Here is a 25,967-nt window from a genome sequence, read left to right as displayed (position 1 = left end):
TAAATATTTATAAAGCACGAGCGTTCACCCAGCAGGCATCCCAGCACTGTAAACATTGTCAATCAAAACGCAGAGGAAGAAAGACAACTTGCTAGTAGGAAAAAGACCGATAAGCTATTATTTGTGTCTCACTTATCTGGGAAAAAAGCCACGTTTTCAGGCTTTTTCTGAAGCTCATCAGATTTGAGTTTAATATCAGAGAATTAGGGATTTTATTCCAAATCTGTGCAGCCTCCACCTGAAAGGATCTCCCACCAAATCTGGACTTCCTTAATCTGGGCATACAAACCAGGTTTGATGTAGAAGATCTTAAAGATCTTAGGTTTTACAGTAACAACACTAATTTTGTAGGAGCTTAGGTCTATGCCCATTAAGAGCTTTGTGGATAAGACACATGCATCTTTCCTTAACCGGCAACCAGTGGAGTTCTTTCACAGGTACCTTAGAAGTATCCAAGAGGATCTGTTCCAGAAAGTCTGAGAAGTTGGTTCTTAGAAAATGTTTGCACTTACTAGACCCCCGGAGCTTCAGCAGACCTTGCAGCAAAGTCGTTCAGTTTCAAGAGGACTTCCTTGGATACAGCTTAAGGCTTGCACAGCAAAAGGATTTGAGCTCTAAATTAGAGACTATGTTCAAAGGGAGAAATCTTGACCAGGCAAAGGCGCAAAATGTATCCACCTTATGTGAGGACTGCGGTGGACACAAAATTTACATTTTGCTGCTCAAAGTTTTTCCAGCCAAAACCAACACAACTTAAGTAGGTCCATGTTCAACAGCTTTCTGATTTTGACTTTGCCAGATACAGCCTTCCACTTTGCTTCACTGAAGCATTTCAACTTCCATAAAAACAAGTCCATGGGGGGGATTTCAACAGGCAGGGTCAGAAGATCAGTTTTTGGTTGAATAAACCACATTGGCTCTGTTGATGGAAAGCTTCCTCTGATGGCCCAATGGAATACGGCTGTCGGAGGAAAAGCATTACACCACCTACACTATTTAAGCAGTATTTTGTGATATCCATTTTTTCTATCCCTCACCTCCAGATAAAACCAGGTGGTGAGGGGCAGAATAAAGCAAATAATTACCTCTACGCCCAGAGAAAAAAAACTCAGTGGTGTGGGGTCATTAGTTGTTTTTGTTTTTCAAGAAACTCCTACTTTGGGAGTTAGCCCACTCCCACTTTGGGAACTTTTGAGAGTTTGCTCTAAAAAAATTGGTTTATGTTTGGTGGATGGTCATCAAAATGCATGGTGGCCATCCACCAAACTTATTGTGGCTGCAGAGGCACCACCATGTCATTTGTTCCTGTCAAGGTACAGAGATCACTGCTGGGTCAACGATGAGCTCTAAATTTGGTGGATGCTGGACCATTAAGGTGGTAGACTACAGTCCATCAGTGTGGTGGGCGTAATGTCCAACACCACCCTGATGGGCAGAATACCATCCGTCATGCTTTAGATGTGGCTCTAATTCGAAAGGTAAAGGTGTTTACTAGCTGAACCGCTCGATGTACGTGACAGCGGCGGCATCGCGGTCAGCCGGAAATCAAGAATGGCTCCGGTCAACCCTTAACAGTGATTTTTGATCTGCACATTACTTTTTCTTGCCGCTTTTTGCCCTTAAACTTTAAAAGCTCATAATTGATGTTCCTCATTTTCTATTTTAATTACCTTTGTGTCATTTTTATAATTAAAATGTTCTATTGGTTTGGAAATTGATTTGGAGATTTTTAGTGAAGTGTGTTTTGACTTTTTAATTGTTTTGATAGCACTAAATCCTTACAACACATGCCATGTCTACTATGGATTGAGCTCAGGTTTATTTGTTGAACTTGTGTGTTGGACCTGGGAAGATTTTAGAACCATTTTCTTATATGCACTCTGTATATTGGGCAGTAAGAGCACCTGGCAGCATACAAAAATTACAACATGTTTCTCTAGCTGTGGCCTCCACAATCTGGATCGGCTACCACTCAACACCGCCAATATAAAACCCTGCCCATTCCAGGGAAAGAATCAGCCATGCCCCTTCATCAGGTGTCGATACAACCTGGACCATTATAATCACACTCTGGAAGTACTGACCCTGTCAGGGGCACAAGCACCACAGTAAAATAACAATGTTGTACTGCATGGAGGTGCCAAATTATGAGTACAGAGGTCTTTTAGCTGATCCCATCCCTTGCTGCAGAGTTACAGATCTTAAGCTGAGTTGTCCTGAGAGGCTATTCTATAACCGTCAGACATATTCTTCCCCTACTGGGAAGCTTACATACTTAGATAGCACCAACATATAATACCTTACATTGCTGAAACATTGAGAGCCTATATTTTTATAAAGGTAAATTCTTACTCTAATGACATCAGATGACTTAAAAAAATTTTTTTTAAAATAATTAAAAAAAATTAATATATATATATATATATATATATATATATATATATATATATATATATATATATATATATATATATATATATATATATATATATATATATATATATATATATATATTTTCCAATGAGCTTTTACACACACAACGTCTAATAAGTAGGGCAGCACATCTAAAACTTGATTTAACATAATATCAATGTAGGCACTTAAAACACAAAATCATAATTTCAGAGCCATAGACCTATTCCAAGTTTAAAATGGTAACACCATCCATACAGTGGGTGTGTTATTCCGCATTTACCTATGGACAGATGCACACTCACGACAAATTGCACCCACCAAGGCAACATCAAAGCATTGCACACCAAAAACAGTATCAATCAGTTTAATACATTTTAGCCGTAGATTATATTTGGAAATAGACTACAACAGTAATCAGTGAGTTTGTTTTTTGTTCTTTAATAACTCTTGGAAAGTGCTATAGTCATGCCTTCTAGGTACTCTCAGGAACGCTAAAAAGGCCGTCAAAATCCAAGTGGACGTGAGTGACACTCCCCAATTCAATGGTGTGCAATTAATGTCTATTTTTTTAGACACTGGGTTGGGTTCTGCCCTCGGCTTCCTACTCCGGTCATTACATACTCTAGGGTCTTGTTCTGCAAGTATCCACCTCCCTATTTGAGTCTTATGACACCATGTTGTGTTACTAGATTTGTCGTTACTGAGAGTAGTTCTCTGGTTTAGAATATTCATAAATGCCAGTTTCTAACACACAATAGCATTGGCAGAATCAAAAATCTCAAATTCACTGGATTTACCTCAAAATATTCATGGTTTATTAACTGATAATATCAAATATACTAAGTCCAGTGTCATTTCTTACAGGAGATAAAGTTGCTTCTTCTACATGTGGAATATTTTATAGTTTGAGATGGCGGCAAGTCTAGCCATACAAAAATGGCTGATCTTACAACTGAGATGTGCTTGATCGTGACATTACAACAAATGCAACAGACACAAATTTTCACTGTATTTATGTTTTTTGAAGCTCAAAACAAAGGTATTCATCTCCACAGCCCTATAATATAGAATCTTTTCACCAGAATTATGAATTTTCATAGAAAGCGAGCAACAGTAACAATAATGGCCACCACAGTCATCTAGTTATCTTTAAAGGTGAGTCTCATAAGCAGCAAAATCAAAATCATCGCCGACGCCAAATTGCATCTGTACCGGTACGTGTCAGAGATCAGGGAGGAACAAAATTGAGCATATAAAGTGCCACGTCCGAGAATGATATCAATTTCTCATTAGTTCAAGAGGTTTCCAGAGTTATTGGGGTTCACCTGCCCATGCTGGGTCTACTACGCCCTAGTAAAACTCATTCAGTATATATTCATCATGTTGTGTCAGTTTCTATCAGCAGCCTGGGTGTTTACCGCAGTACACTTTGTTAAGGTGTACGGCATCTTAAATTCAATTCTTGACTCCAGTAGGAGGCAATGGAAGCACTTCAAGGCAGGCCTAACATGATCTCCCGTTCAACGCTTTGAAAATTTGTGTTAATAAGACTTAGAGCGCACTGGCTCCTTGGGGTAAGTAGCCTCAGGTGAATGTAGGTGGGAGGTAGCTTTCAGGTCAGAACAGAAGTATTGCATGCGTCACTCACCATCACCAGCTCACCATCACCAATGTGGAAGGGTCAGAACTTGCAGTTGTATGCAGAAGGTGCACCGCCGTAGTCATGGCCTGCTCACCTTCAGCCAAGCCTTCCCATGTCCAGTAGGGAAGCCACAGTGATGTTAGGGAACCCTGAATTTCTTGCCAGGGTTAATCTTGGGAGGAGGTAATAAAGCCCGAAAATTGCAGGTCCTTGAGAATTGGATTTAGTTAATTATTCTTTGGTGGCCACTGTTGTACCATCAAATGTCATTTCCTTTAACACTATTGCACAGTTGCGTTTGGTAGCAGAGTGATTGATATAGGTCCTGATGAATGCCCTCTACACCTTGTTGCAGGGTTACTTTAGGGCCGAAACAGGATGACCAAGAAGACATAGCCAGGGATATGTATATTTTCCCTGCGTCATTCTACTTGTTTTCACCCTGTCCCTAGCAGAGAAGAATAAAAGGTTATAGTCTGGTTAGGCATCAGTTTGAGCTTCACTTTACGTTTTCACACTCCGCACAACTCACCCACACATTCTACTCACATAGGGTAGGACATAAAACATCCAAGAGCATCTCTTATTTTAGGAGTTGTAGCCCACACAACTATCGTTGTGGTGTGAAGAGGAACCCTATGATGAAGCATGCCACCTTATGGTGGGTGAGGGGTCTCGTCCTTTAAAAGGAACTTTTTTGATTGTGGATTTGTTAGAAACCTTCACTGTCAGCTAATCTCTATTAGAACATTGGAATGTTGGGAGCTCCATTGAAAACAATGGAGTGCTCTGTGCTTATAATGGCTGGTATAAGCCTGGAACTCCAACATTCCAATGTTTCTTTGTTCACAGCTCTGGCTGTGAACAAATGCTTCAGGGAGCCTGAGGGGATTCCAATCCCCTCACGCTTCAAAAAGGCTTTGTTTTTTTGTTAGAACATTCTGTCCTCTAGTGACAGAATGTTCTAATAGCCTTATAGCCCTTCGTAGATGGGCTATACCGCTATTAAAGTCCCTCTCCCTTGTTAAAGGCCCGAGCCGAAGGCGAGGGCCTTTAACGCTGAAGAGGGCCTTTAATAGCCGGTATAGCCCTCTACGGCGAGCTATAAGGCTATAATAGAAGACTCTGGTGTTTATTATTCCTCTGATAGTCTGTACCCACTGGTCATTAAATATCCCTTGGCCTCTTTGTGTATTGATTCAATTTGGCTGGCCCCAGTGCTTTTTTTTTTTTTTAAACAATTCCACTGTCCTCATCAAGAAGTCACTGCAGCTTGCACCACCCATTGCCCATACTGGTGCTGCCAGTGACGGTACAAACACAATTACTAACCATCACACTCCTACAAGTGTGACAATTCAGACTATTCTAGTCCCCCAAAGCGATATGAATAACTTGGACTGCAGGTATTACTCATTTTTAATGTGTATTGAATTAACCCCTTGCATGCTGATGACGGCCCCCAGCCGTCATGCACTACGGTGCTCGTGTGCTGATGACGGCTGGGGGCCGTCATAAACCCGCCCACTCGCGATTCTGCCGCACAGGCGCAGAATCGCGGCCGCATGGAAGGGGTTAATAAACAACTGTTGCCATGGTCACTCTAACAGATAAACAGCACCACCATGTGACTCACTGTCATAAGTGCGGGTGTTGACAATTAAGTGCAGGTGCCAAGCACTGGAAACCATCGGCTCAAATTAAACACTGGCCTGGCAGTTCTGGATAGACAGTTTCTATTGGAGTACGAGAGATACTGATTTGCGTCTGAATGAAGTTGAATTAGGGGCAAAAAACGATGCACTGGAATGAAGCCAGAGCAATTGGCAGAGGGCATTCTGCCCGTCACGTTTGTGTTTTCTGCAGTAGGGGAGAGATGAGATATGTAATTCTCCTGGCATGTCAGTGCCTCCAAATAGGCTTCTAAAGCTGATGCAGAGTTAGTCACGTGACAGGCCGGAAAGGCTGATGAATAGTTACATTGTGCCCTGGCGTGTTACTCAGCCTGATCACATCAGCCTTTTATAGATTCCCGCCTAGGATCCTTCAAGGGTTCCCTATAAATATCCCTGTTAGTCGTTTCCCTTTACTCTCTTGTTTTGTGCTCATTTTAGAGTTCCCCCTTGTGGGGGAAAAAATCGAAATTGACTGCCGCTTATTTTAAGATGTGATTGATGCTTCCAGGCCTTGAGAGAGCTCGCGCCAACACAGCAGGCTAGTGAGACGCTGAAGAGTCGGTGACTGGACTTGCAGCCCACAAAGGAACCGCACTCGCCCAGGGCCACCAGGGGTGAGAGACAACCAGCCATGCAGTGGAGCAGGGGACAGGTTGATATTAATCTTGTATTCATTACAAAGTGGCTGAAGCCCGCCTGCGTCATTGGGATGCTGTGGGTCAGCAGCATTCAGCGGTCAACACTCCCAGCGGCCCCTGCGGTATAGGATCTGATTCAAAAACATCATCAGACACAAGGGTAGTTTTTGTGGTATTTATCAAGGGTTAATGATCAATTTCTTAGCCAAAATTAATGGAGGTTCCCAAGAAACTGTCTATATTTTTTCCTTGGTTTTAACATTGGTATTTTGCCTGCTTCTTGGCACTCCAAACTGTGCCAAATACCAGGAGAACTGGAAGATACAGTGGTTTGCTCAGGATCACACAGTTTGTATAAGTGGTTAACCAAACATTACATATAAAGGTCTCCAGCTGCCTCCGCAAACAGTTTAGCCACCACAACACACTGTCAGAAGAACTCCAGTAAAAAGAAAGCAATCAAGTTGGGGTTACCCAATGTGGCGTCACCAAAAATAAGCATCCCAGGGCGTCCTGTGCTCAATGAGGTCTGGTTGGGGTTTGGCGCCACTCATTGAAGACATCCTTATGTGTTTTGTTGTCCAATAGTCTGTGCGCCAAACTCTGCTCCCAACAATTTGGGGAGCAACAAAAAGCATCCATTTTGTGATCGTCCGGGAACACCTTTAACCCCTTCACTGCGGCGGCAATTCCGCCGCAGTGCTAGGGGGTGGGTGGGGGGGGTCGCACGGCTCACCTGCGCTTGTGACGGAACCGTTCCGTCACGCGCCTCGGATGAGCTGTGCTAGTGACGGAACGGTTCCGTCACGAACGCGCCCGCTCAATAGAACGCGCCGTGCAGGCGTGAAATCAGCGCCGCGCAGGCGCGTCGAGTGGGCCGTGACGGAACCGTTCCGTCACTAGCACAGCTCAACCGAGGCGCGTGACGGAACGGTTCCGTCATAAGAGCCGAACGGGTTAAATTAGATGATCATAAATCATGTCATTCAGGCTAGGCTCAGTTAGACAAACCCAGGTCCACTGTCATTCAGGCTAGGCCGACCCAGGCAACCCTAAATCCACTCTCAGGCTAGGTTCAACAGAGGTCTTCATGCCGGCTCAAGAGGACTGCAACTCCCAGTATGCACTGCTTCAAACATTGCAAGCCCAGGCCTGGGAAAACCAGTGTCCTGGTGACATGGAGAAGAAGCAGCTAAGTTAGCTCAGCGTGTCCAGCTGCTGCACTTTCATTTTGGTTTCAACTTGGCATCTGTGGCTTGTAAGGTCTTGTTTTCTGCAGAATACTTTAACATTTGACGCATCCTTAACTCCAGGATGGTGAACCACTCAGAGGACGTGACTTAGCGCTGTACAATTCCAACAACAAACTGCAACATACGTCGCATTACAAACACATATGTGTACAATTATTTGTCGATAGAAAAACCAATCTCCAACAGATATGCAGTCAGGAGGTTGGACTTGCTAAATTGTTACTCCTCTCTGGCCAGGCCTGGACATGCTCGTTACTGCCCTGCCTTTGAAGAGACATCATGACTTGTTTATTTCCCCGACACATCACTTTATCCTCATCACAAGTGACTCAGAGCTGTAGCTGTGTCTGCTGAGCCCAGACCTGGAAGGGAGCAGACCGCAGCTCCGACCAATCCTCGTGGTTGAGACGAGATTCGGCCGATCCCTTTTTGGCATTCACCTCCCTCCAGGGCCCGTGTTATATGTAGTGCCCCTGGGATGCAACGTGAGTGTGAGGCTACTTGTGCGCCTCACAAAAGGGGGCGCAGAAGCTTGTGCGACCCCTTCTGTAACACTCATAGAGCTGATGCACATAAAGAGCCAGCATTACCTTGAGAAGCGTGCCCCTACTTGCATGGGGGCGTGGGCTTATGCAAATGAGGGAATCCCTATGCCTTTGCGCCGCACCCTATTACGCACATGGGCACTGACGTAAACAGACCATTAGGACGTGCACTGACTGTGCCACAAAAAAGGCGGCACACTGTTGGTGCGTCAAGTGAGGGCAACCCTCTGGAGGGAGGAGTTCTATGGACCCCCCAGACATCCCTGTGTAGGTGGGTGCAGTCGCTCACTGCAGCATCCTGCGGGGGATCGCTGTCCCCTTTTTAAAGTGCAGGCCACGCCTGCATGTTCAAACACAAGGCTGTATGTAAGCAGACACTCTGTATTTCACTGAATGCACTTCCCCATAGCAGGCTCACATCTGCAGCTGCCCTTGGGGGCAACACAATCATGATAATAGGATGCACTATTCCAGTCTGTGCCCTTCGCACCTTTTGAAAGGTGGCTGCGGTGCAAACAGGGACAGTGTGCCCAATGTACACTACGGCTCCAAGTTTTTCAGGAAACTGTTTTCAGCCCTGGAGTGTGCTGTGATAGCCAAATGCAGCGTTTGTGGTAGGCCGGCAAAAACAAAATCAGTAATTTTTAGGCCAAATGTTCAGGACTGGAGGCAGTGACCCCAATGATAGTTATTTGTGAAGGTGACAAAAAACAAATCACGATCTAACCTGCGCACTCAAATTTCAGGCATCTACTAAGTTACAATCAAGGCTTCATTTGTAAAAAAAAGAAGTGCAGGTGCTGTAAATTTTGCCAAGGAGGCCACAGCTCACGTCTTCCTCCGGTAAGCCCCACTTTCAACACTCTCACTGCCTTAGTCTCTATCTTCTAACCTTGATCTGTTGTCTGTCCCATAAGTCTTTGCTCTAAAAGTCTATCCTCTCTAATTGCTTTCTATCATCTTTGTCACACCTGGTGTGTTACCTTATTCCCTGTATTTCTGATTTGCCCTCTATTCATTCTAGCCCTGCCCTTTTAGGTCTCGCCTGTCGATGCGCATGCGCATCGAGCAAGCGAGAGTATTGGGACTTATCCACTCTTTTCCGAACTTGCAAGGAATCGTGGCGATTCCTTGCAGTGCCCGTGACTTTTAAGCTCAATGCGCATGCGCATTGAGCTTAAAAGCGCGTGCACGTCCGTCTTGGTTTACCCGCTCCGCCCCCTCCCCTTCCCGCCGTGTCGCATTTCTCCTCCCCCCTCCCCTCTCTTCCCTCCGTCTTGTTTGTTATTTTACCCGCTCCGCCCCCTCCCCTTCCCGCCGTGTCGCATTTCTCCTCCCCCTCCCCTCTCTTCCATCTCTGCCTCTGTAGGTCCTGAGGTTAAGAACCTAGGTTACTTGACATGTGTTGCCAATACATTTCACAGTTATAAGTTTACGTTTCTGATAAATAAATAATCACCAAAACACTACCCCTTATATAATTTTAATGAAAGACTAAGAAATAAACGGGCGTATATATTATACTCGCCTATACTGTGAAAGTCGTCATTTGTTAACAACGTGCCAATTAGATACTCACACCACTTACTAATGGCGCCCGTTTTATCGAGCTGAGGGAGATAAAAATCTCGTAAACAAATATCTTTTTTCTTCTGTTGCTGGACCCCAACTGCTTTAGCCATTTTAAATCAGTATTTTCCCTTTTTTACCTGTTTTTTGCTTACTTCATAACAATAAAAATCTTAAACGCGGGATAGCTAATGAACACTTGATTTCTTTTGTTTCCACTTCCGGGTTGGTTTCTTTAACTACCGGGTTCCCGCGGCTGTGGTTACCACTGGGATTCAACCCGAGAACCATGACGTCGAAGGGAGACTAGAAGCAGGGGCATCAGCCTAACGAGTAAGTTTTCTTGCGGACGCCGTTTTAAACTGGCGTGCAATCTCCGCAACTACGGATGCTTGCCGTCCCCCTTTGCAGGGGCATAAGCCTTCAAAGCACCCCTTACCCTAACTTTGACGCCGATCCATTTGGCGCGTGTAATCGTCTCATAACTTAAAGCTATATGCACGTTCCGTTTTTCTTCGTGATGACAGTCCCTTTTAATTGCTTGCGTTCTCTGCTCACTTTTGTATAACTTAAATCCTACGAGCTGCATTTTCGTCTTCTAACCGTATACTAACCTGTTAATTTAGATGTATTTCTGGATAACACTGCCTTTCTAAAAATAAACTCACTGTTCAGACAGAAATGTGGCGCAGTACCAACCATACGCCTTTCTGTCTATGTGAAACTAATAGTCAGCCAACATAAATTAAACAATATTGGTACCTTCATGTAAATATTGTCCGTTTTTTGATAACTTACCTAATACAGGATTTACCTTTCACCATTTTTTCCGTCCTTTTTAAAAAAATGTTTATAAGATGCAATAAATGTGTGCAGGTCGGACACACAAAAAAACTCTTTTAATTATGTGGCCCTTGAATATAGGAACGAAGCAAAGCCCTTTCTAATGGAGGTTATTCTCGATCATGTTACATGCACGTTTGAATTTAATGCTAGTTACTAGGACTGCCACCAGCAATGACTTTTCATTAATATATGATCTTGTTGCTCATGATGCATGCACAATAGCGAGGTTTAACTTTCTTGAACACATGATACTCCCCCCAAATGGGCAAGATTAATTTTGAGAAAATGATTTATAGCCAAAATATAACAGGCCAACACAAAGTTTGTAAGAAGATGTGAACCCGACTATCAATTTTTTTCGTAAGATAGATGTTTTGACAATATCGCAAGCCTATATTATATTTGCTACAATGTTTTATCTGATATGCTATGCTGAAGATCCAATTATGAAAACACTTGCATTTACAAAAAATATTTTCTATTTGACAGAAATATGTTTTTACTTCTGAAGAATCATACTTTTGCATCTGGGACATTATAACAACTATCTGAAACCTTAACCATTTACGTCATAAAGCTTAACTAGGTATTATTGTATTTGTGCTACCACACTGTGATTTTCCTTCTATCCAGTTACCACTCTTTGTTCTGGTACCTTGGGACTCTGCTCTGCCTTGCTAAATAAAACCTGAATATTGAGACACTTTTCTCAACACTTACTAGATCCTGTCGTTCCTCCAAAAGAATAAAAAACACACGGTCATCGCTCTTTTTCAAAATTCTCTCTCTGCGCGGCCATGGCACAATCTATATCACTGTATTTGACTTAAGATTCATCTTTCTTTCAAGCCGGTTGACAAGGCTTTCACGCTATCACTTAATCACTCTAACCATTCTTTACACTAGGTGACTTCTCTGCTTCTCTTGGGGTCAACTGCTACTATATCACACAACTAAAACATTCTCTTTTATCCTCCTTAACAGCCTTGAGAAAGCCCCGGCGCAAATCGCCAATAGGGGGCGAAACACGTGTCGGCTGTCCTTGTCCTATGCACAAAAAATAAAGACATTCCACTGCAACTAAAACGTCTCTGTCCTCCATACTACGACTTGGAAAGAATGGATATTAATCCTGAACATTTGATGTGATTTTATGTGGAGAACACACTTACCACTCCTCAAAGCGATTCCTTGCAGTGCCCGTGACTTTTAAGCTCAATGCGCATGCGCATTGGGCTTAAAAGCGCGTGCACGTCCGTCTTGGTTTACCCGCTCCGCCCCCTCCCCTTCCCGCCGTGTCGCATTTCTCCTCCCCCCTCCCCTCTCTTCCCTCCGTCAGATCATTCAATAAACACATAGGGCATATGAATGGCTTCCGGAAATACACAAGGTACTAAACAATATGATATGGGTCCGTCCCTCACCTTCAACACCTCACCCTCACTCACCCTCACCCACACTCACCCTCACTCACCCTCAACGCCTCACCCTCACTCACCCTCAACACCTCACACTCACTCACCCTCACCCTCTCTCACCCTCTACCCTCACTCACCCTCAATACCTCACCCTCACTCACCCTCACCCTCACTCACCCTCACCCTCACTCACCCTCACCCTCACTCACCCTCACCCTCACTCACCCTCACCCTCACTCACCCTCACCCTCACTCTCACCCTCCCTCACTCTCACTCACCCTCAACCCCTCACCCTCACTCACCCTCAACCCCTCACTCACCCTCACCCACCCTCACCCACCCTCACCCACCCTCACCCACCCTCACCCTCACTCACCCTCACTCACCCTCAACCCCTCACCCTCACACAGTGCAATAGGTCTCGAAGCATTTGAGTTAGAGCTTTTAGAAATGTTTATGGCTTTTTTTTTTTTAATTCTTTAGCATTGGCTACAGGAAATAAAAATGCTAAAGATTTACAAAAAAAACCATAAACAATTCTAAAAGCACTAACTCTAATGCTGCGAGACCTATTGCATTTCCAATGCTTGTTTCCTCTTCACTTCCATCCATGCTCTGCTCTCTCTCCCCTCGAGCTTGGCTCTTTACTATCACTCTTCTAGCAGTGATTAGGTGTGTCTCCGTTTTATCATTTGTCTGCTTTTTTCCTCTGTCCTGTCCTCTATATCCTTTCATTCTATCTTCTCCATGCTCTCTTCTTCACATCATGGCTGCTTTCTCTTTATATATGATTTGCTCTCCTTTTCTTCTACTTAGCTCTGTCTTATCTCTCCCCTCCTGTTGTTTCTTTCTCCTCTTTACTCCTGCTCTCTCTCATCTATAACACTGCTGCTGCCTGTGACCCCTGTCGTCAGCCTGTACATGTCCCTGCTATTTTGAACTCTGCGTTTTCCTGTTGTCATTCCTAAAGAAGTGGAAGATGGCATGTTTTACTTTCTGACCTACACCGAGTGCATAAACAAAATGTACACCAAATGAAGATGCTTTTTTGCATATATTAATCTTTGCAGTATGACTGAGTTTATTGTGACTGTAGTAGGTCCAGGGATGGTGACGGTATTGGCATCCACTGCTCAGCTTGCTGTGACCCTGCCTGCTATAGCACAGGCATTGTCCCCAGCCGTAATGCTGCCAATGCCAGTATGTATGGCTGTGGTGCCTACTGGACTCACGCACGCTCAGCAATTACCATGCTGGGGTGCAGCGCACAGATTCTACAGGTGATGCCACGGCGCACAAAAGTTGTGTTGGGCCACAGCCGCATCGAGCACGTTGAGGATAGCAGCAATGCAGGGCTGCAGGATATGCTACTCTAGCTACGCAGCAAGTGGAAAGTTCACACTTACTTTCATTTATTCTTCCTCAGCTTCCTTGCCTCAACTCCGTCATAAGCCAGCCCCCAGCTACAATTATCCAATGGGAGGCTTAGGCTCAGGCAGTGCAGCAGACTAGGGGAATAGAATGCAAGCCATAGTTTGTCGATGACTTTGTGGATTTGTGATCGGTGTGATGACGTCATCACTAACGTGGCGATGCACAATCATGCCTGCCTGGACAGGCGTATGCTGGTCTGTCTATGAACATATACCAGCCAGTCACCCTGCAATGTATGTTATTCTTTTTATTTTGAATTTTAACAATTAATATTGAGACCACCACATGCAGGGTCAGAAATTGTAGCCCTGGCCCTGTGAAAGAAGTGCTGGTGCTAAGCAACTGAAAGCACCTGCTCAAATTAAGCGCTGGTTACAGTGTCACTAAAACCCTTTATATAATACATTTATATAGAAAAGGAGTGGAAGCAAAATAAGCAGTACTGACAAACTACCTGCTCAAATTAAGCTAGGGAGATCTGGGAAAAAACAAACATACCGAACAGCATCGGGCATAACTGTGAAGGGGTACACAGACATACACAAATCAGCAGGTTACCTACAAATATACGACTTTGTATGGTTATCTAATTCAAGATGTTGTAAAATCCTGACACTTCATATCAAACAGAATTTTCTCAAATACAATAAGCAGACGAGTACAGTTTGGACTGCCTCCCAACAGCACACTTGACAGAGGTAACTAACATACACAGTGCTTGAAATGAAAAAACATTTAAAACATTGAAACCACATAAGAAACAATGTAGTTAACATTCGCATCAAATATCTATCTATCTATCTATCTATCTATCTATCTATATATATATACATATATATACACACACACATATATATATATATATATATATATACATATATACACACACACATATATATATATATACATATATACACACACACATATATATACATATATACACACACACACATTATATCCGACTTTGGGACGGCTGGAGATTGGGGTTCTACGCGACACTGCTCCCCCCAACGCATTTCCTACCAGCATAGAAAGGTGCATGCTGGGACTTGTGGGCGCCGGGCTATTGGTGTCCACTAGGAGGTCAAGGCGTTTTGGTATCAACCTTAGGGGGCGGAGCAGCCTTTTCAAAAGCAGGATGGGGCAGGACATAAGAACTCGTGGATACTCACCTGCTGTTTGAACGCTACACCCACGGCGCTGATGAAGGCAGACAAAGCCGAAATGCATTCGCCACAGCGGGTGTGCTTGGACTCCAGTTCGCCAGCTGTTTCTGAATAAAGGTGTCTTCAAACGTCTCCCCTGAAGTTGGTCTTTCTTTTCTTCTCGAGGGAAAGCGGATAAACATTTATCAACGCGGTCTCCAGTTACGCGTTTTAAAGACCCCCGCATCGCAAGAGGCTGTGTTTTCTACTGGTTCCACTTCGGTGTTTTCATTTCCTGGGTACAGGAACAAGCACAGTCCACCACCCAAGCCCAGGACGAAAAGGAAGCGGTGTTGGTGTCATTCGACATTACGCTGGGCGAGGTAACAATTGTAGCCTTGTCCCCGCTTTAAATAATCCTGGTTCAAGGAGGTTGATGCGGTTGGGGACCCGAGAAGGCATCCGACTTTGGGACGGCTGGAGATTGGGGTTCTACGCGACACTGCTCCCCCCAACGCATTTCCTACCAGCATAGAAAGGTGCATGCTGGGACTTGTGGGCGCCGGGCTATTGGTGTCCACTAGGAGGTCAAGGCGTTTTGGTATCAACCTTAGGGGGCGGAGCAGCCTTTTCAAAAGCAGGATGGGGCAGGACATAAGAACTCGTGGATACTCACCTGCTGTTTGAACGCTACACCCACGGCGCTGATGAAGGCAGACAAAGCCGAAATGCATTCGCCACAGCGGGTGTGCTTGGACTCCAGTTCGCCAGCTGTTTCTGAATAAAGGTGTCTTCAAACGTCTCCCCTGAAGTTGGTCTTTCTTTTCTTCTCGAGGGAAAGCGGATAAACATTTATCAACGCGGTCTCCAGTTACGCGTTTTAAAGACCCCCGCATCGCAAGAGGCTGTGTTTTCTACTGGTTCCACTTCGGTGTTTTCATTTCCTGGGTACAGGAACAAGCACAGTCCACCACCCAAGCCCAGGACGAAAAGGAAGCGGTGTTGGTGTCATTCGACATTACGCTGGGCGAGGTAACAATTGTAGCCTTGTCCCCGCTTTAAATAATCCTGGTTCAAGGAGGTTGATGCGGTTGGGGACCCGAGAAGGCATCCGACTTTGGGACGGCTGGAGATTGGGGTTCTACGCGACACTGCTCCCCCCAACGCATTTCCTACCAGCATAGAAAGGTGCATGCTGGGACTTGTGGGCGCCGGGCTATTGGTGTCCACTAGGAGGTCAAGGCGTTTTGGTATCAACCTTAGGGGGCGGAGCAGCCTTTTCAAAAGCAGGATGGGGCAGGACATAAGAACTCGTGGATACTCACCTGCTGTTTGAACGCTACACCCACGGCGCTGATGAAGGCAGACAAAGCCGAAATGCATTCGCCACAGCGGGTGTGCTTGGACTCCAGTTCGCCAGCTGTTTCTGAATAAAGGTGTCTTCAAACGTCTCCCCTGAAGTTGGTCTTTCTTTTCTTCTCGAGGGAAAGCAGATAAACGTATATATATATATATATATATATATATATATATATATATATATATATATATATATATATATATATACATATATATATATATTCGTGATCAGATATTCATCTGATTATAAAGGTGCAAAGATGATCCCAATAAGAAATGCTATGATATAATGAAAGGAAATGTGGACGAACCTAAGAAAAGCAGCATTAGGCACTTCCTTTCACCGTTACTTGGGTGTCTTCCACGCTCCGCAATCACCACCTGCGGGTGTGTTCCTTGAGCAAACACTTGTTTCTAAACCTGTGCATATGTCCCCAAGCACCTAGCCGCCTCACACTTGTACACACGCTCCCTCGGCACACACATACCCAATATCTGGGGGGGGGGCGCTCCCCAAACACACGCCTGCCCACACACCTGTGCATATGTCCCCAAACACTTAACCACCTCACACTTGTACACGAGCTTTCTGGGCACACACATTCCCCATATCTGGGGGTGCGCTCCCCAAACACGTACCAATCCACACCTGTGCATAACACGCTTTACTCATATCTGGGGGTGCACTCCTGAGCCCGTGCATTTGCCCACAACCACCTGGCCATCTCACACTTCTGCACACACCCTCTGGGCACACTCACTCCTCACAGCTGCAAGTGTGTTCCTCGGATAAACACCGGTCCCCAGACCAGTGCATATGTTCCTCCCAAGCTACAAGCACCTGTTCCCACACTTGGGCATGTGCCTCTAAGCACCTATCTGCCCCGCATTGGGGCAGGCGCTTAGACACATCGCTTGCCCCCACCTGTGGGTAAGCTCCCCACAAACCTCCCTATCCCTACGCCATGAAATAAGTTCCCTCCGTTCACACACAACTGCGTCCGCATTCTACAGACACTCGAGCACCGCCTGGGAGGGAGTCTGTCCCCAAACACACTTTTGCTCTCAACTTGTGAATATGTTTCGTAGCCGCACATCTGCTCCCACGAATGTGGGTGAGCTGCACAAACACGCCCCTGTGGACACAGCCTGGGTGTGTTCCTCACACACGCAGGCCCACACTTGGCCGCTACACCTAGTAGTGAGCCCCAAAACTCAAACGTGTTCCCATATACACGCGCGCATCCCCCCTGGAAACACCTGTGACTCTTTTCCCCAGCCACACTCAGGGTTTAAAAGTGTGAATATGTCACCGAGGAGCAGGCTTGGGGGAGCCCTAGGGTGAAACGTGCAGACACACGTGTGACTGTGTCTCCCAGGCACGCACCTGTCCTTTACCTGTCTGTGGGTATGAGTTGTCCGGAAACAAACGCGCGGATATGTCCGCGGGACACACACTTTTCAACACCTCTGAGGAGCTGCAAGTAGAACGCCTATGCTCTGCACACGCACCTGCCCTGTCCCCTGCGCATCTGCCCAGAGACACACCTGTGCTACACACACGCACCTGCCCTGTCCCCTGCGCATCTGCCGAGAGACACACCTGTGCACCTGTGCTACACACACGCACCTGCCCTGTCCCCTTAGCATCTGCCCAGAGACACACCTGTGCACCTGTGCTACACACACGCACCTGCCCTGTCCCCTGCGCATCTGCCGAGAGACACACCTGTGCACCTGTGCACCTGTGCTTCACACACGCACCTGCCCTGTCCCCTGCGCATCTGCCCAGAGACACACCTGTGCACCGGGGCTACACACACGCACCTGTCCTGTCCCCTGAGCATCTGCCCAGAGACACACTGGTGAATCTGTGCTACACACACGCACCTGCCCTGTTCCCTGAGCATCTGCCCAGAGACACACTAGTGAACCTGTGCTACACACACGCACCTGCCCTGTCCCCTGAGCATCTGCCCAGAGACACACTGGTGAATCTGTGCTAAACACACACGCACCTGCCCTGTCCCCTGAGCATCTGCCCAGAGACACACTGGTGAATCTGTGCTACACACACGCACCTGCCCTGTCCCCTGAGCATCTGCCCAGAGACACACTGGTGAATCTGTGCTACACACATGCTCCAAGGTGAGAAGGGGGAGTAAAATGGTCCCAATCCCTTACTGGCCGTATTATTGAGTACAGTAGGTATGAGGTATTTGTCCTTGACAGTGGGTGACCCCCATCCCACTGGTGAAAAAGAAGGTTCCAAAGGTGTGTCAGGACAAATTAAGAATTCAGTAGTCCAACCACGGAAAAAATTCCCAGACTCAGTTTATCATATGTAGTGTTTTATATACAGTTGTCAGGACTCCTTTTTAGTAGACTAGTCAGAAGTGACAGCCAACACGTGTTTCGCCCCCTTACACGGCTATCCGGCCTGGGGCTTCCTCATGGCATTATGGTCAGCCATCAGCGGCTGAGACCGTTTGCTCCAACACATTTACGCCCGTAACTAAGATATTACACGAAAGGAAACTTGACCGCTCGGACAAATTACAGTCCATAACAAAACATAATGCCCTGAGGAAGCCCCAGGCCGGATAGCCTTGTAAGGGGGCGAAACACGTGTTGGCTGTCACTTCTGACTAGTCTCCTAAAAATGAGTCTTGACAACTGTATATAAAACACTGCATATGATAAACTGAGTCTGGGAATTTTTTCCATGATTGGACTACTGAATTCTTAATTTGTCCTGACACACCGGTGCTACACACATGCACCAGACCAATCCTCTGAGCATCTGCCCAGAGACACACTTGTGAATCTCTGCTCTAGAAAAGAACATTCCCTATCCCCTGAGCATCTGCCCAGAAGCAACCCTCTGAGCATCTTCCCGGAGGCACACTTGTGATCTGTGCTCTGGACACGTACACCCCCTGCGTCACAAAGCCACCTGCGTCACAAAGGTGGGGATGCAACCGACACTTAACTTGGCCTGCATACCAAACGCAGCACTCACCTTACAAAGCAATTCGAGTAGTTCCTTTTTTATTAACTGTGAGAGGGATTTTTCTCACCTGTAACAAAGACACTGTGTTCCTAGTTATTCTGAGAGCTGGGAGAGACCACTCGTGACTTCCTGGTCTTTTCATTGCAGCCCCTGTTGTTTTCCCTCCCTCGCTGTTTCTAATTCATAATCCCACCCCTGCAGCAATTCAATGGAATTACAAAGAATCCTTTTGAGTTGCGCATCGGTTTACAGGATCCTCAATCGTTTGTATTAATTATATCCAGAATTTACACCCATGCGTTTTATGGCTGTTTTAGCCCACTACTGAGGGCAATAATGGTTGTTAAAGGCAGTGGTAGAAGTGGAGGGGGATCGGTGGGCACGGCGTGCCCCTACTTCTAAAAAATTGTTCAGTCCGATCCCCTACTTCTTGCTTTCAAAAAAGAGTCCCGGGACGGCAAGAATAGTCCAACTTTAAAACTTTTTTCATTCGCTTCCAGGGGCTGCTTGCACTTCTCTGTGAACTCCAGAGGCTGCAGCAGCCCCTCCCTGAGCTCACACAGACCGAGGAGGCCCATTGTCATTCCGATTGAGGCTGATTACCTCTTTCGAATGACAATGCGCCGCCCTCTGCCTTTAGCATATCAAATGGCCCTGAGATTAGAGTTGATGATTAGAGATGAGCTTTCCCCAAGCAGGGTACTGTGGGGAACTTGACACCAGTGGCTATCTTGTGACGAGTGAGTTGTGAGTGTGTGTGTGGTTAGTGGATGGAGGCGGCAAACTCAACCCTGGCGCTGTTAATGTTCTACAGATAAGTGTGAATGCGTGGCTTGTTATCTTCACGATCTTTTTTTTTAATGTAATGCATTTTTATGTAGCGCGGACTTTATCCGAAGGTGATTGCAGAACAACTTCCTCAGCACCGATCAGCCTCCCCAAGTGAGCTCCGTCGATATCTTGCAGACAGGATGCTGTGGCACAATTGTATCAGCAACTCCTGGCACATACTTTTAGTAAGGGGCTCACATGTGCGAATTTAATTACGTGTTACCATAGTGGCTACATATCAGCCACCATGTCTGCTTTCCTTCTCTCACTTCATGGTGCTGCTGTACGCTAACATTTATTCTAGTCAGGATTTAATTTCACCAGTGAAATGGGTTTCAAAACTTAGAAACAGATGCACTGGTGAAGTGCCACCGCGTGGTGCGCGCAGCCTGCTGTTTCCTTTAGCAACCTGCGGAGGTGCATTAGAAGAGCCAGGAGTGCAGCGAGGAATCTGTACACCATTATAAGAGAAGGGTTGGAATTGTCTGTATGACTGCAGAACGCCATGCAAACCTTTTTACTGTCTTTTTGTGCTTGGCTGAAAGTCACCATATGCAGGCCCTGGTGAGTTTAAAGTATTTGGCATTGCCCTGGCTGAAATGTTAAATGGCTGTGTGTGTGTTTTCAAATGACGTGATTTGAAAGTCTTTCCTCTCATCGCTTTGCAGAGCAAAAGAGCGAGAACTGCGTTAAACACATGAAGTGCAAAATAATGTTTCTTTGTGAATAATTTGAAAGAGCTAGCAATGACACGTTTTGGCCTGTCAAGAGTATTGTGCTGGTAGACCCATAAGACGTATCATAAAAGTACCCAGCACCAAGCTTTTAAAACTTTTTCTCTTTTGTTTAATAACACTGTTCATTTTACGCTACACTATTGGTACCAGGCTTATCCTGTCCAGTCAACAATATACCATGCCTCCCTTCCTCTTTAGCTTATGCCTACTTATGTTTGCTCACTAATTGATCATTGGTGTCTTCATTTTACACCCCCACCACTTTCAAACTTTACCAGCCAGCACAGCTTGACACCTTTGTCAATGTTGTACACAGAGTGAAGTAAGCTGGGCAGGAGCAGTGACCGGACAGAAGAGGGGACAGGAAAGGAGAGGTACTAGGGCAGGAGAGGTGACGGGGCAGGAGAAGTGATGGTGCAGGAGAGGTGACGGGGCAGGAGAGGTGACGGCGCAGGAGAGGTGACGGGGCAGAGAAGGTGACTGGCCATGAGCTAGAGCAGTAACCGGGTGTGAGCGGTGAAAGGACAGGAGCGGTGAAAGGACAGGAGCAGTGAAGGGGGCAGGAGCAGTGAAGGGGGCAGGAGCAGTGAAGGGGGCAGGAGCAGTGAAGGGGGCAGGAGCAGTGAAGGGGGCAGGAGCAGTGAACGGGGCAGGAGCAGTGAACGGGGCAGGAGCAGTGAACGGGGCAGGAGCAGTGATGGGGCAGGAGCAGTGATGGGGCAGGAGAGGCGACAGGGCAGGAGAGGCAACAGGGCAGGAGAGGTGACCGGGTAAAAGAAGTGACAGGCAGGTGACATGACAGGCAGGTGACATGACAGGCAGGTGACATGACAGGCAGGTGACGTGACAGGCAGGTGATGTGACGGGTAGGTGAGGTGATGGGGCAGGTGAGGTGATGGGGCAGGAGAGGTGACGGGGCAGGAGAGGTGACGGGGCAGGAGAGGTGACGGGGCAGGAGAGGTGACGGGGCAGGAGAGGTGGCGGGGCAGGAGAGGTGATGGGCAGGAGAGGTGATGGGGCAGGAGCATTGAACAGGACAGGAGCATTGAACAGGGCAGGAGCATTGAACAGGGCAGGAGCAGTGAGTGGGGCAGGAGCGGTGAGCGGGGCAGGAGCGGTGAACAGGGCAGGAGCGGTGAACAAAGCAGGAGCGGTGAACAGGGCAGGAGCAGTGATAGGCAGGAGAAGTGAGGGGCAGGAGAAGTGACGAGCCCCCAGACCCTCTCCAGTCACCTGAAAGACCTCCACTGGCTCCCCGTCAGCAAAAGAATAACGTTTCGTCTCCTCACCCACGCACACAAAGCACTATACGACCTTGGACCCAAATGCCTCAACACACGCCTTTCCTTCTACACCCCCTCCCGCAAACTCCGATCATCCAACCAAGCCCTCGCCACAATACCACGCATCCGCAGATCCGCCATGGGGGGAAGATCCTTCTCCTACCTTGCGACCAAAACCTGGAACTCCCTCCCCACCCATCTTCGCCTTACCCAAAACCACCTCTCCTTCAGAAAACAACTCAAAACCTGGATATTTGATAAGTAATCCCCCACCTCCCTCAAGCGCCTTGAGACCCTATGGGTGAGTAGTGCGCTATATAAATGCCAAACTTGAACTTGAAGTGACGGGCCAGGAGAAGGGAGGGGGCGGGGGAATTGACGAAGCAGGAGTGTTGATCGAGCATGAGCAGGAGTACTGACTGGACAGGAGCAGTGAAAGGGCAGGAGCAGGCTTTTCCCAGGGCGACTGGAAGGGTAGGGGGCCAGTTTAGTTTGGGGGGGACGGGTTTTGTACAAGTGCAGGAGTTTTAAAAACACTGCAAACTTATTTGTATATTCAGCAGGTTTCGGTCAACAATGCAAGTGCCAAAATAACTTTGGTAATCAATGTACCTGCTGGAGAGAGATGGGAGCATGTTTTGTCTAGTGGCTGTTTTACTCATCTAAGGTAGTGAAGAGGGGTAATATGCCTGCTGCAAAGAACATGTACCATGTTTATCAAAGAGCAATATGTTATGTGTATAGTTCAGTGGGTACTGCTTTGTGTTCACTTCCCGAATGAAAGGACACTTGAATACATATGGCCTGGCAGTTCGGGCTGGACTGTTCACATTGGGCGCAGGATCAAGACTGATTTGCATATGGCTGGGTCCAAACTGGAATGGCATGGTGAGCAAAAAACGATGGATTTAAGCCCAGATCTCTGAACTGGGGTGAATGTATGACATTGTTCTGCATTCTTTCCATCAATTTTTCTTTTTGCATTTGTCACCCCGAGTGGGACAGGTATGCTCAGACATGAGTCCCATGCTCTCCATGCCACTGGAATCAGGCTATCCTGGCTGATGAGAGCTGAAAGCCCGAAACCGGTCCTAGGATGTTGTTTCCAGTCCAGGGAGGACCTGGCCTGGCAGTTCGGGCTAGACTGTTCTCATTGGGCGCAGGATCAAGACTGATTTGCATAAGGCTGGGTCCAAACTGGAATGGCGAGCAAATAAACAATGGATTTAGGCCCAGCTCTCTGCACTGGGGTGAATGTATGATATTGCTCTGCATTCTGCCCACCAGTTGTTCTTTTGGCTATATTATGATTGAGCAGCTAGCTGGCTGACATGAATATGAAGGAGCCTTTGTGGGTTTCCGTGAGTCTAGATTCTCCTGAAGAGTCCCTTTCTCTTCTGAGCCCTGCTTAACACATTTGTATAGGAGGAGCCCTGCATTCATGACCTCAATGTTTGAGACAAAAATTAATCATGGATTTCTGAACAATGAGAGTAAAAGCATTAAGGTAACATGTTGTTCCTGCTTATATTTCACCCGCTTTACATAAACCTGTATTCCCTATGAGTGTTTGCTTTTTCCTGAATTAAACCTCAAATAAACATATCCATTCTTTTAATTAAATAACGTTATAAGCTGTAACGGGTCAGTGAAATGCTAAACGTACTAAAAATTGGTATGTTTTGCTATTTCTAGCCACACCCCGACTCCGCCCACTGATTCAATCTCCGGTTATTCCCGCCCCCTGATTCTCCACCCACAGTTCCCCTACTTTTTTTCCCCCACTTCGACCACTGGTTAAAGGCCCTAAACCAAAGTGATAGGCTTGAGGCACAGGCAAGGGCCATTAGGTTAACAACCATTGTAGCCCAAGGCTGGAGTGCTATAAGCCTGTTAAAACATTCCACCCCCTGAGGGGAGGCTGTAATGAACAGATATAAATAGAAAGAGACACTTCGGAATGCAGGTGCAGACAGTCTTGATCAACAATTATTGGCCCTGGGCCCGCCATTGTCTTCACTCGAGCTCTCAACATTCCAATGTTTAATTAGATGTATTCACTTGTTGCGCGCGTGCATGTGTTAAAGATTAGTCACATTTAAAATGCAATACATGGCAATCCCAATACATAAATACATGTTTGTGTTCCTAACTACACTCATATCTTCCCATAACACGGAAGGCGTTTCAAAATACACACACGAGTTGAGAAAGCGCTTCTCCGCCACAGCCCTGACTTGACACACCTGGACACGCATGCGCAGTCGCGTGCAGATGTTTCTCGGACACAGAAGTCTCCCCGGGATGACGCATGTGTGCTTCCAATACAAACATCATTCCCACGCACATGAAAAGGCACCACACTTGTACACCTGTAATAACACCTGCAATAGAGTTGCACTGACCCACCAGTGACTGAGTTCCGCACACACCTGTGTTTTCACAGTTGCGTGTCTCCCACCTTACACCTGTGCTTCCACAGACATGCGTGTCCCCACCTTACACCTGGGTTTCCACAGACACGCGTGTCCCCACCTTACACCTGGGTTTCCACAGACACGCGTGTCCCCCACCTTACACCTGTGTTTGCACACACAAACGTGTTCCCCACCTTACACCTGTGCTTCCACAGACAAGCGTGTCCCCCACCTTAAACCTGTTTCCACAGACACGCGTGTCCCCCACCTCACACCTGTGCTTCCACACGCAAACGTGTCCCCCACCTTACACCCGTGCTTCCACAGTCACTGCCCCCCACGCCGTGAAATGTGCTCCACACGGGCACAGCACACCCGCTGCCCCCTTCCCTTGCATCTTGTTCCACCGACTCACACCTGTCCTCGTGCACTCACAAACACGTACAACCCTGCCCTCGCGCCCGCGGGTGTTTTCCTCACAGCTGTAGATACTTTCTACAGACACCCAGTCGTGCCCACATCTGTGGCCGCCCCACAGCTGGCTCCACTCCTGCGAGCGAGTCTGAGGGGCCGGGGGCACCACTTGAGGGGTGGGTGGGGGGCATCGGCCGGAAGTTGATGCTGTGAGTGCACAGCAGCCTTACCTTACAGCGCGGCTGCGGCGGTCTCCGTCCCACAGACCCCTCCGGGGGGTGTTCCTTCAAGCGCAGGAAGTCTTGTGCGTTTGTAAATCCGATAATTTGATCCGGTGGTCTCTCTGCCCCCACACTCCCTCCGTCTCGCGCTTCCTCCTGTGACTCGGTCCTTCCCCTCGCACTGTCTCTTCGCCCCTAGTGCAACTCCCACGTTGACTTGACCCGCTCCCTTCTTTTTCTTTTCTTCCGTCTCCGTTCTCACATCCCTTCTCCCCTCAGTCACTTGTCCCTGTCTCCTCCTCTCTCTCTCTTCACACCACCCTCCTTGCCTAACCTCTCCCCTCCCTTCTATCTCCCTCTCACTTCTCCTCTTTCCCCCTCACTCTCTTCTTCTCTCCGACCACTGCAGCTGACCCACGTATTCCTAACCTCCTTCTTTCCACTTTCTCTCTCTTTCCCCTCCTGGTAACTTGCACCCCTGTCTCTCGTCCTCGGCCCCCTCCTCCCCCGTGACCCGTCTCACGCTTCCTGCCTCCACTCCCTCTCCTCTCTCACTCTTTCCATCCCTCCCCTCCGCTCTGCCCTCACCCTGTCACTCTGCAGTTCCTGCTCGCTCCGCTCGCCCAGACTCCTGCAACGCATCGCCCGGCCGGCCCGGCCCTCCCCGCCTCCTCCTCCGCTTCCAACAGTGCCGCCTCCCGGGCCATGCTGCAGCGCACCGAGCAGGGTCAGGCGCGGACCCACCCTCTGTCAAAGCCCCTTATCTTCTGCAATTAAAGTTAAAACACTTCACACATGGCTGCTGCGCCTAAATGTTTACAGACAGCAGCAGCAGCAGCGTACACATCTTTACGGCTGCTGACTCGAACATTACACACCCAGCAGCCGAAGATTTATACACAGCGCGCGCAGAAGCAATGTTCAGACTGTCCGGAACAGAAGGATTCCAGGGCTTTTCTTGGCCTTGCTTGCCAGCACAACTGCCTGCAAGAGTCCTTGGTACAAACTCTTTCAAATATACAGTGAGTAGGCTTTGGCTCCTCACAGAGCAGGATACCCGTCTCACCTCGTTCTATTGGTTGTTTGGTGTATCATTCCATCTCCTACAGT

General features: G+C 47.2%; 1 protein-coding gene across 2 annotated transcripts in view; it reads right to left on the bottom strand.

Annotated features, from left to right (window-relative positions):
- Positions 1-25,518, bottom strand: part of ARHGEF2 (Rho/Rac guanine nucleotide exchange factor 2) — an 886,148-nt gene extending 860,630 nt beyond the window's left edge. For both annotated transcript variants that reach the window (XM_086945348.1, XM_086945349.1), the window contains exon 1: positions 24,867-25,518. The gene's annotated coding sequence lies outside the window, so the exon portion shown is untranslated. The remainder of the gene's footprint in view (positions 1-24,866) is intronic.
- Positions 25,519-25,967: the final 449 nt, after the last annotated feature.

The sequence above is a fragment of the Lissotriton vulgaris genome, chromosome 12, assembly GCF_964263255.1.
Source record: "Lissotriton vulgaris chromosome 12, aLisVul1.2, whole genome shotgun sequence".
Taxonomy (NCBI): Eukaryota; Metazoa; Chordata; class Amphibia; order Caudata; family Salamandridae; genus Lissotriton; species Lissotriton vulgaris.
This window is presented reverse-complemented; position numbering and strand designations above follow the sequence as displayed.